At 44.8% G+C, this 16,465-nt stretch overlaps 1 pseudogene; it reads left to right on the forward strand.

The window, feature by feature from the left end:
* The first annotated feature begins 14,571 nt into the window (after positions 1-14,571).
* LOC144265988 (olfactory receptor 5W2-like) lies at positions 14,572-15,511 on the forward strand (annotated as a pseudogene).
* The last annotated feature ends 954 nt before the right edge of the window (positions 15,512-16,465 follow it).

Consider the following 16,465-nt stretch of genomic DNA (forward strand, 5'->3'; position numbering starts at 1 on the left):
ACTTTCCGATTTCAATGATGCACAGTGGACCCACTTTAACCACACTTCCAAACTTGCTTGCCAAGTTACGCAATCTCAGTTTGGCAGGCACAAACTTTTTCATCATCATGTCCACCGAGAGCTTATTAAAATGGTCAGAAGCTAATACCGTTTATGGAGAGATGGGTCAATGAGACTAAATTGATCGCCTCAGGTCCTGGAAGTGTAACCTCCCTGGAATTTGCATTTTTGTTTTGTTGCCAGAGCCAGGGTGATTATTTTGAACCAGCACGCATAATCTCCAAAGTGCATTACCTTGTTCCTCACAGGGGAATTAAAGAAATTACCAGCAGAGAATTCCCTATGAGGGAATATACAGAGACAGAGACTAATTATTTGATTTGTAACTACAAAACTGCACAGAAGATACATTTTAAATTCAGAACTGTTGTTCCAGTGACAATATTAGTATCAGTCAAATATTACTATAATTTCTACTAATGTCAGACCTACAAATCCACCTCTCTTTCTATAGCCCACACACCCTCTCCCCAGACCTTGGAGACCAGGACAGACACATCTTGATTGGATGCACCTAAATACCCTGGGGAAACAGCGAAAGAATATGGACAGAATAAACATGTTTTAAACTGAAACTGCTGTCACAGCCACAGGTTACGAAACAGGTTCTCCCATAGGATAGAATAATTCCCTGCACTGCAGGAATGATTGGAATATTCTGACCTGTGGCATGCAGGGCATGAGACTATCTGATAATCATGACCTTTTCTGGCCTTAAAATCTATGGACCTGTGTACAGACTTAATTTCCTGTTTAAAAATAATGCAAAGAGAAGCCTCTGTGTTCAGAACTGTTTGGGTGAATGCAGAGTGGAATAAAAGAAAATTAAAACCAGTTGCTAAAGACAGAAAAGAATATTTTGAAAATCCACCCATTCCCCATATGGAGAGTGCACTTCATTTCAGATCTGTCACAACCCTCCTGACATATCTATTTCTACTCCTGGATCCCCTGCCATTCCAGTCCTTTCCATCTCATCTCTAATCTGCAGGATTCCCACACATGCCCCCAGCTCTGCATCAAATCCTAATTTGCATCCCCTTGATTTCCATTACATTAAATATGTAGGATATGTGCACACACAAACACACACACACTCTCTCTCTCTACCAACACACTTTAGTTGAGAGGATAGATAGCTGAGTGTTTACGGGGCCTGTGGCAGGGCAGGGAGGCTAGCCGTAGTGGGGGCAAAGACACAATTGGAGGTTGGGAACTGTCTAGAGCAACATTTCGGGTACTAGCCTGTTAGATGAGGTGGGTTCATGTCCCTGCCCCCCGTCAATGAGATTTTGACAGTCAATACTATTTACATTTCTAAGTGCCCCAAAACCTTTTTGAAAATGATATTGGAGCAACATACCCTACGAAGGGTGTGACACCCGAAGAAGTTGTTGACTGATGTGTGCAGGCAGCAGCAGAGGGCGCCAGAGAGCTACCTCCGCCTGCAGCACCAACTCCAGATGGCAAGGGGCTCCAACACTGTGAGAACAGGAGCCACATAAGGAACTTAGCTAGCGAGACCTGACCTGTAATAACCCCTCTAATTCTTTGCCTGGAGCCCCTGGAATTGCAGTCATAGCCTGTCCACACAGCTCTGCTGATGCCCCTCAATCCTGTTGTGCTAGAGGCCCCCCCAACCCCAATGTTTCAGTCTTTGCCCCCCCCACCACACCGCATACGGCTCTGCTAAAGTCTTTTCCATAAAATATTTCATGCGTAAGTGCACTGAATTTGTTTCAGCTGATAAAGCCTTAGGTGCAATGCAATGGAACTCCTGGGCAGAACTGTTGATACACGGTGAGCTTTGTGTACTGAAGGGGGGCTGGTTTTTCCTTCAATCTCCATCCTAAAGAAAGTCTAAAGTCCCCAGGTCATTTCCTTCCCAGAAGCGCTTTAGTCTGCTCAGTGGTTCCAAGATCACTGTGGACCAAAGCTGAGCAAGGAAGCACTGTGTGGACTGAGTGTACTGCCACTCCATGCATCTGACGAAGTTGGTTATAGCTCACGAAAGCGTATGCCCAAATAAATATGTTAGTCTCTAAGGTGCCACAGGACTCCTCATTGTTTTTGTGTGTACTGAATTTCTCTGCTCCCACACTACCCTTGTGCATTTGAGAGGCATCACACAGATGAGGGAACGTGTAGCAAAGAGTGTCCGGGCACAGGAGTGGGAGTGTGTGTTATGGCGTTGGGCCCTATAGAGATAGTGTAATGAACCTGCTGGCTCGTGGTCTGGTCCCACCTCCCACCCCACTCCAGCATTAGCTGGAGGGAAAGGATGGGGCCACAGCTCATCCTGGGAGGGGATCTTGTTCGTGTATGTCCACCAGAGGGCATAGTCTCTACCCAATTTCCTCATCCTGACAGTGGAGGTGTCCGTGTGAATAGGCAAGGCGGTGATAGCCAGAGAGCAGGAGAGGATGAGGGTCAGCCAGGGAGCTGCTGAGAATGAGGAGGAGAGGCAGCAGACTGGAAGGCGCCCATGGAAGGACAAGTAGCAGGCAGCCTGAGAGCAGGGCCAGAGGCTGGGGACGGGAAGTTGTAAGCAGAGCATTAAAGCACCTGAGGCTCTCAGAAGGTGAAGTGTTTAATGGGGACCCACCAAGGGACGGAGAACCCCCCAAGAGCCTAGTGCTTGGACGGCCCACCGCGCTGACCTCTGAGCTCATGGTACACGGAGCTCACTAGAAGGGACTGGTAAACTCGCAGCAACACCCTCCAGTGGGGACAGTAGATTCGATCGCAGAAAAGGAAGAGCTGGACTGTTCCTTGCATCGTGCAGGCCCCGATTGTGCCTGTTAGGCACAGCCAAGCTAGATCCTTACAGGTATTTAGGTGCCTAAATCACATTGAAATCAATGGGGCCCAGATATGAGATCAGTAGACCTATTGACTGCAGTGGGACTTACAGCAGGCCCATAGAGAACAGCACCTTCTCCCGTCCAGGTCCAGCCATCTCTGCTGCCTTCTGAGAGGAAAGGGGAATATGACCCTATCCCCCCCCCCCCACTTCCTCCTCCCTTTTAGGGGACAGCTCGCAGCCAAAAGGGGATGAGCAGGGATCGATGTTTGGACTCAGGAAAGCAAAGAGAATGCAGTCGTGCATGGTATCTGTTCAGGGGCGCCTCGGTGGACACTTTCCTTGCACTGTCTCCTTAAACCTGCACATTCAAGCAAGGATAATGTGACCATTTGCAGGCAACTCCTCCCCTAGAAACTGAGCTGTACGCAAATCCCAAGGCCTAGAAAACTTTTCCTGCAACAAAACTATGTGTCATAATTGCTTAAAGGACCCAAGACCTTCAGCACCAAAGCATAGGCCCTTGAGCGCATAATAACTCCATTTGCTGGTCTCCGTAATAGATTTTTATCTTCTCTATGGACCAGCCACTAGACGGCGACAGGGCGCATTTAGCTCGTATGTTACATTCACTCCAAGTTTTCCCTGTGCAAAACACTCCCAGAGAACTTTTTGTTTGCTGGAATCTTGGTGTTTCCAGGTTTAATGGCATATTTCTCTTTCAGAACCTCTTCACACAGAGAGTTTCAAAGGCTGGAGTGATGAGGCATAAATGACCAATCATGGGAAAAGCTATTTGTTTTGGCCCAGGCTACTGTAGAAAAGGTTTGCCTGTTTAGCTATACTGGTACAGCTACACCGGCAAACCCGCCTAGCGTAGCCTCAGTTTATGCGAGCAAAAGAGCATTTTTGCCTCTATAACTTATATCCATTCCCCAAAAGAAATAACTAAATCAGCAAACGCACTTGTTTGTGTTTTGGGTTTTTTTGCCATTATACCTGCATCTCCATTAGGGGCTGGGTTACACTAGAAACTTAGATCGACCCAGTTTGTGACTCAGGGGTGTGAAAACATCACATCCCAAGTGATGTATTTAAGCCAACCTAAGTCCCCAAGTAGGCAGCACTAGCTAGTACCTCTCAAGGAGGTGGATTACCTCTACCGACAAGAGAACACCTCCCGTCAGCACTGAGAGCTGTGGCGGTTCAATACAAGACAGGACATGGCTTTAGGCAAGCAAGCAGGCTGGTCTGCTGACGGGATTGCCCCTGTCAGCTTTTCCACCTCTCTTATTTCTCTCCCCCCTGCACATTACATACTCCGACCGCAAAAGGCATCAACAAAGAAAATAATATGACTTTGATTAATATTCTTATTTACCAGCCTCTATCTACTACATTCCTTGTTCTCAGGCCTTGAGCCCAGGCCAAGGAAGCTTCCCATGGTTCATGTCCTTTGGTCGACTTCCCATGGTCCATGTCCTTGGGCGGAGCAGTGTGTGCATCGCTCCTACACAACAGTCAGGGTGTGCCCTGAATGTTTCCAGGTGCATGAACTCTACATGAACCCTTCAGAGAGCCTCTACACTGAAGGGCTACAGAGGTGCCACTGTAACAGTCCAAGTGTAGACAGGACCCATGGATTTTGCTGCTATAGAAATGTTGTTAAAAAAAAATCACACGCATAACCCACATCGCTACACTGACAAAAAGTTTCGAGCATACACCTGGCCTCAAGCTGGTCAAATACCAAAACCCTAATTTATGAGAGCTTTAATAAATAAAAGTGCCACTGTCAGCCGGCTCTGATTCGTATGGCCATAGCATGGAAGTTACCCAAAGGAGGCTGTGCATTGGTGATCCTTAGCTCAGATCCTCGGCGGGTGCAAATTGGCACAGGAGTCACACCCGCAGTGGCTCTGGCCTGTTGGCTTCAACGGGAACACTCCAATTTACACCACTCAGAAGCTCCAAATGACCAATGTCAGTTACACCAGCAAAGAATCTGGTGTAGAGACTTTGATGAGGCTTCTATGCTTCACACCACCTAAGGTTCTGGCCCACTGACTTCAGTGGATCAAAGCTGATTTATGCCAGCTGGGGATCTGGCCCCTTTGAATTACATAGTGTTTATGGCCAATGTACATTAGCAGGATATCTGAGCAATTAACTTGAATAGAGCATTTCTTATTTACACCTGGTCCATTGGCATGAATAGGGTTAAGCTGACCCAGACGAGCTAGGGATCCAGCTGTCATGTGGCTGAGTGGGGAAAAACAGTGATGTTTAAAGAATGCTAATACTAGTTTGATTCCCATTAGCACTCACTCCCTTTATGGGTTTGCGTCTGAGGTGGGGGATGAAGGCTAGAAGAGTGAAGCTGCTCACTGGAGTCAAGCTTTTCAAAAGCGAATAATGATTTTGGGTACCTAGCTTGAAGCACCTCAAAAGGACTGGACTTTCAGAGAGCGCTGAGCACCCACATCTGACGGGTTGGATCACAGAAACCTCCTTAGAATCTGCCAACTTATGTGCCGAGACTACTTCTGCCCCTGCTTTACTGCCCTGGCAGCTTGGGACTTCAGTGCCCTGCCTGGTTTGAGCCAGACCCGCTAGCCTGCTGCAAACCCAGACCCAGGTCTGAACCATGTCCCCTAACAGCTGTAGGTTTTCCTGGAATCAGCTTAAGAAATGTTCTTGTCTTTAACACTCAGATGCTCAACTCCCAATGGGGTCCAAACCCTGAATAAATCCATTTTACCCTGTATAATGCTTACACAGGGTAAACTCACAGATTGTTCACCCTCTCTAACTCTGATAGAGAGATATGCACAGCTGTTTGACCCCTCCCCCGGTACTAATACATATTCTGGCTTAATTAATAAGTAAAAAGTGATTTTATTAATTACAGAAAGTAGGATTTAAGTGGTTTCAAGTAGTAACAGACCGAACAAAGTGAATTACCCAGTAAAATAAAATAAAACATGCAGATCTATCTCTAATAAAGTAATAAAACTGAATACAGATAAAACCCTCACCCTCATTGGTGTTCCATTAAGCTTCCTTTTACAGACTAGTCTCCCTCTAGTTTGGGTCCAGCAATCACTCACACCCCCTGTAGTTATTGTCCTCTGTTCCAGATTCTTTCAGGTATGCTTGGGGGTGGAGAGGCTACCTCTTGAGCTAGCTAAGAACAAAATGGAGGGGTCTCCCAGGGATTTTTATAGACGTTCTCCTCTGGGTGGATACCCCTCCCACTCCCTGTGCAGAATCCAGTTACAAAATGGAGTTTTGGAGTCACATTGGCAAGACACATGTCCCTGCACGACTGAGTTCCTTACCAGCCAAACCACATTCCTGGAGAAGCTCAGATGTGGATTGGCATCCCCAAGTTCTATTGTCTGTTAAGTGCTTCTTGATTGGGCACTTAACTTGCACATTCCTTACTCCACAAGCTGACCAAACGCTCTACTAGGCTACTTAAAATCAAGCAAGTACACAGCCAATATTCATAACTCCAACTACAAAAATGATAGATGCATACAAATGGAAGGAATATTTCCAGTAGATCATAACCTTTGTAGAGATATGTTACATGGCCTATGTAGCATAAACCATATTCCAGTTATGTCATATTTACACTCATAAGCATATTTCTAGAAAGCATTATGGGGTGTAATGTCACACCCTCCTCCTGAACATACTGCCAGAGACTTGGACACTGTCCATGGCAGAGGCAGTACCTGTAAAATCCCTGTTGGTTTCAGGTCACAACCCCTTTTAGTACCTTTAAACCGTAGGAGGTCATTCATAGGTGTTCTAGCAAGGTTTGGGGTTCCTGGTCCCCGGATGCCTGAAAACGAGTTGGGGTGTAATATTGCTAACAGAATGCAGACAGCAATATCTGTTAAAGTGGAGTTGTCTTGGCATTTAGCCTTGAGGCGGAATTCCTCAGTTTCCCCTTCCACACAGCAGCGTAGGCCTGTTATGCTTTTGTTGCGGTGCCAAGGTTCCAGCCTGTTTATAGGTATAAGCTGAAAAGGAACATGCTTGTGGGACTGTCTTGCCACCATCCCTAGCATGAACAAAAGTGTTTTTTTTTTTTCCACAAAGCAGGTGTGTCCCACATGTTTAAAGGCTTTACCACTAGCATGAGCTCCTTTGTCTTGACCCAGAGAGGAAGTAGCAAAAGACACAAGATTAACAGGAAATCTTCGGCGGACAGGTTTTGTTCACACAATTTAGCTTGTTTAGTGTCTATCGCATTTCCCAGGTCCTTTGTGTACCCTGGTAGGGGCTCTGATGCAGATTCTCCTGCCTCTTTGGAGAAGACTTTTAATTCAGGCCTGTGTTTGCGGCTTTGGCAAGGAAAGGGGCACTGCAACCATGCCTGCCCTCAGTCGCTCCCTTTTGTGAAGCTTCCCAAGTGCAGAGTTTTTCTCCCACCAGCCTTGAAGAGACAGTGTTATTTTTAAAAAGGGTAACAGGAATAACATTCTTTAATGGAGTGCTTTGGATCGGAAAGATCCCCTCAGTTACCCCACTTTCTGCTCCCAACAGGTCAGCTGGGTGGGCGCTCCCCTTCAGGCGATCTGACCCTCAGTCTTCCCTTAAAATGTGATTCACAAGGGAGGGGTCTGGCATTTTAAATGCAGATTTTTCACCCTCCTCCTGGGACAAAGCCCCCCTAAAAAAAGTGGGCAGAAACTCCACCAGTTTCCATGTGTACCTTAGCTAAAGGGGCAAGGACTTTCTAACCTCCCACCAGTTCCAATTCTGCCATTTTCCCTGGCAACAAATCCTTCTCCTGGATCAGGTCCCTCTTGACCACAGAAAAGTCTGCATCCATGTCCCTCAATCCCAGGAGAACTTTCCCATTCAGTTTAAGAGCATGCATGTGCTCACTGCTCGGTTGTGGAGAAGCCCCCTTTACAAATCTAGTGTGGAAAAAGGCAGCAGCCTGACTCTGAGAAGCAGCAGCTTTATGTGATCCTGCTGCCTGTTCCCACTCAGCAAAGGACATTTTGGACTCACAATCCGAGCACCTCTTGGCCTCCTCTGCGCGTACAGGTGACTTGGACGACTAACAGAAGGATGGGGAGGTGAACACCCCACCTCCTCTTTCCCTGATGTAAAACAGTGATTCTGCTTCCCCCAACCCTGTGTCCCTCTGCCCCGGTTTCTATTTAACTGCAGTTTGCGACAGCTCAAAAGTGTCTGCAACTTCAGCCAATCCACTCACTGCATCCACTTTTTTGTCGCAAAAATACAGTTTTACATCATCACTGCACATATTCAGGAATTATTCCTGAGTAACCAAATCACACATTTCCTCCAAGCTTGTAATGCCTTTTCCCCTCACCCACTTATCTAACAAATCTTGCATTTCATTTACATGAGCGACATTACTCAATCCAGATTGACTCTTAAGACTCCTGAATTTAATCCTGTAGGTTTCAGGTGTAATCTGAAACTGTTTCTGTCATAAATATAAAGGGAAGGGTAAACCTCTTTAAAATCCCTCCTGGCCAGACAAAACAAATCTTATCACCTGTAAAGGTTAAGAAGCTAAAGGTAACCTCACTGGCACTTGACCAAAATGACCAATGAGGAGACAAGATACTTTCAAAAGCTGGGAGGAGGGAGAAAAACAAAGGGTCTGTGGCTGTCTGGGTGATGCTTTTGCCAGGGACAGAACAGGAATGGAGTCTTAGAATTTAGTAAGTAATCTAGCTAGGTATGTGTTAGATTATGATTTCTTTAAATGGCTGAGGAAAGAGCTGTGCTGAATAGAATAACTATTCCTGTCTGTCTGTCTTTTTTGTAACTTAAGGTTTTGCCTAGAGAAATTCTCTATGTTTTGAATCTAATTACCCTGTAAGGTATTTACCATCCTGATTTTACAGAGGTGATTCTTTTTTACTTCTATTAAAAGCCTTCTTGTAAGGAAACTGAATGTTTTTTCATTTTTCTAAGATCCAAGGGTTTGGGTCTGTGGTCACCTATGCAAATTGGTGAGGAATTTTACCAAACCTTCCCCAGGAAGTGGGGTGCAATGGTTGGGAGGATTTTGGGGGGAAAGACGTGTCCAAACTACGTTTTCTCAGGAACCAAGATAAAGTTTGGTGGTGGCAGTGGAAGTCCAGGGGCAAAGGGTAAAATAGTTTGTACCTTGGGGAAGTTTTAACCTAAACTGGTAAAAATAAGCTTAGGAGGTTTTCATGCAGGTCCCCACATCTGTACCCTAGAGTTCAGAGTGGGGAAGGAACCTTGACAGTTTCAAACCCAGTTCCTTAAATTTACCATAGTTTGAAGCATCATCAATACGCATGTTATTGAATACGTTGAGAGGTCTTCCAGTCAATTTTGCTACCAATGTGGTAATTTTTGATCGTCCGGAATTGTATGGAGGGTGCACAGTCTCTCAAAGGTGAGGAGATATTCAGCAGTGTCACTGGATTCATCATACCATGGACATAGTCATTTCCATTTGTGTATTTCTGGGAAAGTGGGGCATCTCCTGGAGGGTTTTGTCTCTTCCGCTCCACAACAGCCAGTTCATGCTTCTGGGCCTCAATCTGGTCTGTATTTCTCTGTCTCTTAACTCCAGGGCTCATTGTAAGTGGCCGCCTCAGCTTCCTTAGCCCTTCTGTGCGCAGTTGCCTCAGCTTCTTTGATCTTCAATTGAAATTCCCGGTCCTTTGCCTTCTCTTCTGTTTCCAGACTGGCCGGATCGAGTTCAGCAGCTGCCTCACTGGTCGTCATTTTCCAGCTTTTTTCTGCTGGACCACACCCCTCTTCAGTTTACTGAAAGTGAAATTCACTCAGATCAGGGGCTTCTTTGTTAACAGAGACTTTACCAGTGCCTAGTGTTCAGCCTTTCTGGGCAGTCTGCAACTTCTGCAGTTTTAGCTTCTTTTGATCTTCACTCTAACTTATTTTGCTTATTTTTCTGTCCCTATTTCCCTTACCCGAAATAAGCAATCAGACAGTAACAAACCAGGAGTCCCTTTGTCTGTTCTCCTGCCACCACACCCAAGACTCACTTAAAATCACTACCAATGTCTCAAAGCAGTCAGCTGTGCACAGGCCCTGCTCAGCTACGCCACTGTGACAGGTTGGATCCCAGAGACCCCCTTTGGGACTGCCACCCGATGTGCTGACACTGCGTCTGAGCCTGTTTTCCCGGCTAGCCTAAGCTTCAGTACCTTGCCTTCAGTATCTTGCCTTCTTTGAGCCACACACGCTTGCCAGCTGCAAACACAGATCCAAGTCTGAACCACATCCCCCACAAGGTGCAGGCTTAACTGAAACAGCTGAAAAAGTGCTCCTGACTCCAGCAGTCAGATACCCAACTCACATTGGGGTCCAAAACCCCCAAATAAATCCATTTTACCTCGTATAAAGCTTATACGCGGTAAACTCATAAATTGTTCACCCTCTATAAAACGGATAGAGAGATAAGCACAGTTGTATGCCCCCGACCAGGTATTAATACATACTCTGAGGTATTTAATAAGTAAAAAGTGTTTTTATTAGATACAAAAAGTAGGATTTAAGTGGTTCCAAGTAATAACAGACAGAACAAAGTAAATTACCAAACAAAATAAAATAAAACACACAAGTCTAAGCCTCATACAGGAGAAAAACAAATGCAGGTAAAGCTCACCCTCAGATATGTTCCAATAAGCCTCTTTAACAGACTAGACTTCATCCTAGTCTGCGTCCAGCAATCACTCAAACCCCTGTAGTTACTGTCCTTTAGTCCAGTTTCTTTCAGTCATCTACTTGGGGATAAAGCCAATATTCATAACTTTGAGTACAAAAATGATACATGCATCCAAATGGGATGAATATATCCTGTAGATCATAAGCTTTGCAGAGATATCTTATGTGGCATATCTAGCATAAAACTTATTCCACTTTTGTCATATTTACAACCATAAGCATATTTCCATAAACAATTACTGGGTGCAACGTCACACTCTTTTTCACGGACTATAAGTTATAGGAACTAAATAAAATTAACACAAGAATTGGGAGGGAGCTGGCCTACTTGGAGATACTTTGATGCAGCATCTGCAGAGATCTTCAAAAAGAAAAGGAGTACTTGTGGCACCTTAGAGACTAACAAATTTATTTGAGGATAAGCTTTTGTGAGCTACAGCTCACTTCATTGGATGCTGTAGCTCACGAAAGCTTATGGTCAAATAAATTTGTTAGTCTCTAAGGTGCCACAAGTACTCCTTTTCTTTTTGCGCATACAAACTAACATGACTGGTACTCTGAAACCTGCAGAGATCTTGAGTGTTAACCACCAGTTTGGGGAATATCCTCCTTTTTGCAGCCTGCCCTGACCTTGGCATTTTCAGTGAGGACTTCCCCAAGCACCTCCGGGTCACAGGAGGCAGAGAAGGCAGGTGGAGGATTTATGAGCATGACTCCTTGAGGAAGTAGGGGCATAGTGTTTCCGGAACACAGACCTGTAATGAAAGAGTTGGGAGTTTCTGAATACAGAGATTGATGTTTGTTTCTACTGGTGTTCAGGGAAGCAGGACTTTGCGTACATTCTTTGTAACCCCTCCCCCACAGATTATAGCAAAGAATATTGGTGACTTGGATTATCAATTTTTCCTCCTAATGCAATCAACACTGCAATGCCTCACAGGTTGGCACCACTTAGGAGAAGGGGGCACCGACATGCCCCAGAGCACTGATAATTCCAGCCAAGCCTCCACACCTGTCGGGGATAATTTCTCCTACTGTAGTAAAGAAGGGAAGAGTCATCACTGGGCCTGCCATGGATCTCCTTGGGCGGAGGTGATGATCACAATCTCCTTGTCCATCTGCAGCCATGGATCAATGCATGGGCCCATCCCAATGGTGACCTCACCCTTTTCTGTCAATCAAACACGACTGTCAGTCAGTACCAGACCTTTGGTGTTATTAGGATATTTTCCAGATGGTGGCTTTGAGATACCAGGGTCCAACCCAGACTAATCAGCAGCTGTATCACACCTGCCTGCAACCTTGCAATGACTTGCTGAATTGGCTTCCACCCGGGCCACTCACAAACCACCATCTAACATGCAAATCACACACTGAGCATGTGTCTGTAACCGTAGCCTGGCCAGGAATAGTTGGGTTACACTCAGGCTCTCACCACCATTGGTTATACTGCAGGGTGACCCCAATACACTCCCCAGTCTTTGATTTCCCTCCCTAAATATATGTCCTGTGCTCCCCAGTCCTCTCCTGGACAATACAAGTTACATTGTCCATTATTTCTTTATCAGCACGAACATGCATACAACTCTCAGACATTTGTATTGAAACACAATGGATTAGATAAAACAATAAAACAAAGTTCATTGAACACAAAGATAGATTTTAAGTGAGTGCAAATGAGAAGGCATAGAAGTCAGACATGGTTAAAAGAAAAATAAAGCTAGAATGCAAATTGTGCCTAAGTTAACAAATGAGGAGAAATTCAAAGCAAATGTTTCCTCACTACATGCTCTCAGCACTCTTACTGACCTAATTTCTTAGGTCAGTACACACCACCTGTCCAATGGCTGCTTCCTTTCTCCCTTCAGATGCAGTGAATCAATGGGCTGAGAGAGAGAGAGCAAGTGATTCCTTGGGATGTCTACCCCTTCTTTTTATAATCCTCTGTGTAGAAGGATGTTCCCTGCTGCTTTTTCCTCACCTTTCTGGGCTTCCTTTGTTTCCCTTCCTGCTTGATGACTCTGGTTACTGTTTAGATACAAAATTAAGCAGAGCACACATTTCTTTGTTTGAGACAGACCAGTTTGCAAGCCTCAGTTTGGAACATGTATTAATAACAAGATACAGTGTCATCTTATAACTTCACATACATTATCAAAATTGTATTAATATTAAGATGAGAGAATGACTATTTCTGTTGACTCATAGATTTATTTAGCATCTTACAGCTGAGCTCTGTGTGCAGATAATATGCATGCAAGAGGGATAGTTTTGTGAACTGCAGAAGTCCGTAGCATGCTGTGGTCTCCTCAGCTCCTCTGGTCATCATGTGGTCTCCATCGAGAGAAAGGAGTGAACCTGTCTTTCCTACTTTGGGGAGTAACCAAGCAAGGGAAGAACATAGGATACCTTGGGTGATTCACACTCTATAAATAGCTAGATAATCTGGAGTACTCTTAGATGTCCTGCAGGTTTTACATTCCACCTATTGGGGCCAGGACAATGAGGTGATTCTGAAACCAGGAATGACTGAGAAGATATCAGCGACAGCTGGGAACAATTGGTACATTTCACCTGTATCTGACTTTCTGTTACTTTGATTCCAAATTTGTTGCTAAGGCTGTTTGAAGATTTTTCTTGAGAAGTTTTTTGTATGGCAAATTTGATTTTCCATTCAACTGTTTTTTCCATGAAATAATCTTTTCCTTGGAAATTATAAGATTTCCGTCAACATACCAAACTCCTCCTCCATAAACCATGGCTCTGGGACTCAGGTGATATTCCAGGACAGTTCAGCAAGAGGAGAGACCATCATGCATGCGGGGGGATATAATCCAGACTTGGAGCCTGGCCCATGGAAGAGATTGGTGGTGCGTGGTATCTGAGGCACCTCCATAGTATTTCAGTTACCAAAAAGATTTCGGTCTCCACAAAAAACAACAACAACAGAAAAACCCTTTGTGGATCAGCTCTACACAGTACCCGGCTTGCACTGAAAACAGCAGTATAAAATATACGCCTAACCTCATACACTGTAACTCTGGTAGAAATTACATCATTGAATAACACAGTAGAAAGAGAAGGTCAAATTAATCACCAGGGCACCAATTAACCGAGGGTAGCTTTGGTTCACTGAACATATTAATAGGTGTTGTGTCTCTCTGAGCTCAGGTATTCCCATTTGCTTCAGGAATCGTGTCCCATAGATCACATATTTCATTGTAAAATTTCCCGAATGCTCCCAGATGGCAGCTTCTGTCGTTGGAGAAAAGCCACCACATCTCCCTCTCTCTTCTCAGCAGGTATGTGCTATTGTCATGAATTACAGTCACACGTACACAGTCAGACACCATGGGGATTAGCAGGTATAAAATTGAAAACGTCCAGCACTTAAAGCCTTAGTCACAGCTCCTACCCCTTTGGCTGAAGGAGCAACATCCTTTGTTGGAAAAAATAGACAATTACATAGTCACTGAAGCCAGGGCTTCCCATTATGTCTCTGGGTTTTCGTACAGTCTCAAGTAAATGCCCAAAAGCTTAATTAGCACAGTGAGCAACTTTATCCCAAACCGACATGCCAAGCCACAGAGCTCCCCTTGCCCAAAGACGGTAGAGTGACACTCCTTTACTCTCACCCCTTCTTTTGAGAAGGAATAATCTCTTCAGATGGATTCTCTCACAGCAGAGTCACAAATCACTGTTTTCTGTTTGGATTAGTGAACAGGAGTGTTTGTGTGGGGGTCATGATTAACCTGCATGTCATTGTATTTGCACAGTGCCTGCATTTTATGGATCACCTGGAATAACCAGCTGTGAACATCTGGCTCTGTGGACTAAGCCCTTCCCTGAGTGGGTACTGATGCCCATTAAGAAACTGATCTCCATTTATCTTCACTTACTTCATTACAGAGAAGGGACAGGTTTTCCACACCATCCACCTGCCCACATCGCTGTAGCAGCCTGATCTCTGTTCAGAGGAGATGGAAGAGGGAAATCACTCGGAGGTGACTGAGTTCATTCTCTCAGGACTCACAAATCATCCAGAGCTGCAGGTCCCCCCTGTTTGGGGTGTTCCTACTGATTTATGGTATAACTCTTTTGGGGAATGGGGGGATGATCTTGTTAATCACAATTGATCCCCTACTCCACACCCCCATGTACTTTTTCCTCAGGAATTTGTCTTTCTGTGACCTCTGCCTTTCCTCAATAATTTCCCCTAAGATGCTGCTGAATTTCTTAGCCGAGAGGAAAAGCATTTCTTACACTGCCTGCGCTGTGCAAATGTATCTCTCTTTCGTTTTTGGAGAAGCTGAGTGCCTCTTGCTGGCTGTGATGGCATATGACCGTTATGTGGCAATCTGTAACCCGCTGCTCTATACGGTCACCATGTCCAGGCACCTTTGTAAACAGCTGGTGGCTGGGGCATACGCTGTGGGGGTGGTGGATTCAATGATATACATGTGTTGTACATTTCGGCTGTCATTCTGCAGCTCCAACATCATCAATCATTTCTTCTGTGACATCCCCCCACTGTTGGTGCTCTCCTGCTCTGACACCCACATCAATGAGATTGTGATTTTTGTTTTAATGTCCTGCATTACAGTGATCAGCTTTGTGACTGTCCTCCTCTCCTATGTCTATATCACCTCCACCATCCTGCAGATCTGCTCTGCCAAGGGCCGACACAAAGCCTTCTCCACCTGCACTTTCCACTTGACCGCTGTGGTCCTGTTTTATGGCACCCTCCTCTTCATGTATTTACGTCCCACCTCCAGCTATTCCATGGATAAAGACAAAGTGGCCTCGGTGTTTTACATGCTGGTGATCCCCATGTTGAACCCCCTCATCTACAGCCTGAGGAACATCGAGGTGAAGGACGCCCTGAGGAGAGCAATGAATAAACTGCTAACCAATTCTTGAATCTGTTTCATTCAGTACTGGTTTAGTGGTGGGGAGTGGAACCAGGTGAATTTAATTCCCAGTCCATTAGGAAATAATTTCGGAGAGCCCCTGGTAAATAAACACTCGTCTTTCTCATGTTCTGTTCCACTTTCTAGAAGAATGAAAAAGCTGTGGAAAGAGGTGCAGCCAGTTAAAATGGATCTCAGCATCTTCTCTGCTGCGGAGATAACGTCCTTGGTTTTAATCTCTCCTCATATGGGACCTGTTCCAAACTCCTTATCATTTTAGTCGTCCTTCTTTGAACCTTTTCTAATGCCAGTGTATCTTTTCTGAGATGAGGAGACCACATTTGTACACAGTATTCGAGATGTGGGCATACCATGGATTTCTGTACGGGCAAAAAGATATTCTCCATCTTATTCTCTATCCCTTTTTAATGATTCCTAATATCCTGTTTGCTTTTTTGACTGCCACTGCACACTGTGTGGACGACTTCAGAGAACTATCCACAATGTCTCCAAGATCTTTTTCCTGATTAGCTGTAGCTAATTTAGTCCCCATCATATTGTATGTATAGTTGGGGTTATTTTTCCAATGTGCATTACTTTATATTTCTCCACATTACATTTCATTTGCCATTTTGTTTCCCAAGTTTTGTGAATTCTTTTTGAAGTTCTTCACAGTCTGTTTTCGGCTTAACTATTTTGAGCAGTTTAGTATCACCTGAAAATTTGCCACCTCACTGTTTACACCTTTCTCCAGATCATTTATGAATAAGATGAATAGGATTGGTCTTCGGACTGACCCTTGGGGAACACCACCAGTTACCCCTCTCCATTTTGAAAATTTACCATTTATTCCTACTCTTTGTTCCCTGTCTTTTAACCAGTTCTCAATCCATGAAAGGATCTTTCCTCCTATCCCATGACAACTTAATTATCCCTTTCATCTGTTTTGTAATCAAGTCTATTG

This window comes from Eretmochelys imbricata, chromosome 6 (genome assembly GCF_965152235.1).
Source record: "Eretmochelys imbricata isolate rEreImb1 chromosome 6, rEreImb1.hap1, whole genome shotgun sequence".
Classification (NCBI taxonomy): Eukaryota; Metazoa; Chordata; order Testudines; family Cheloniidae; genus Eretmochelys; species Eretmochelys imbricata.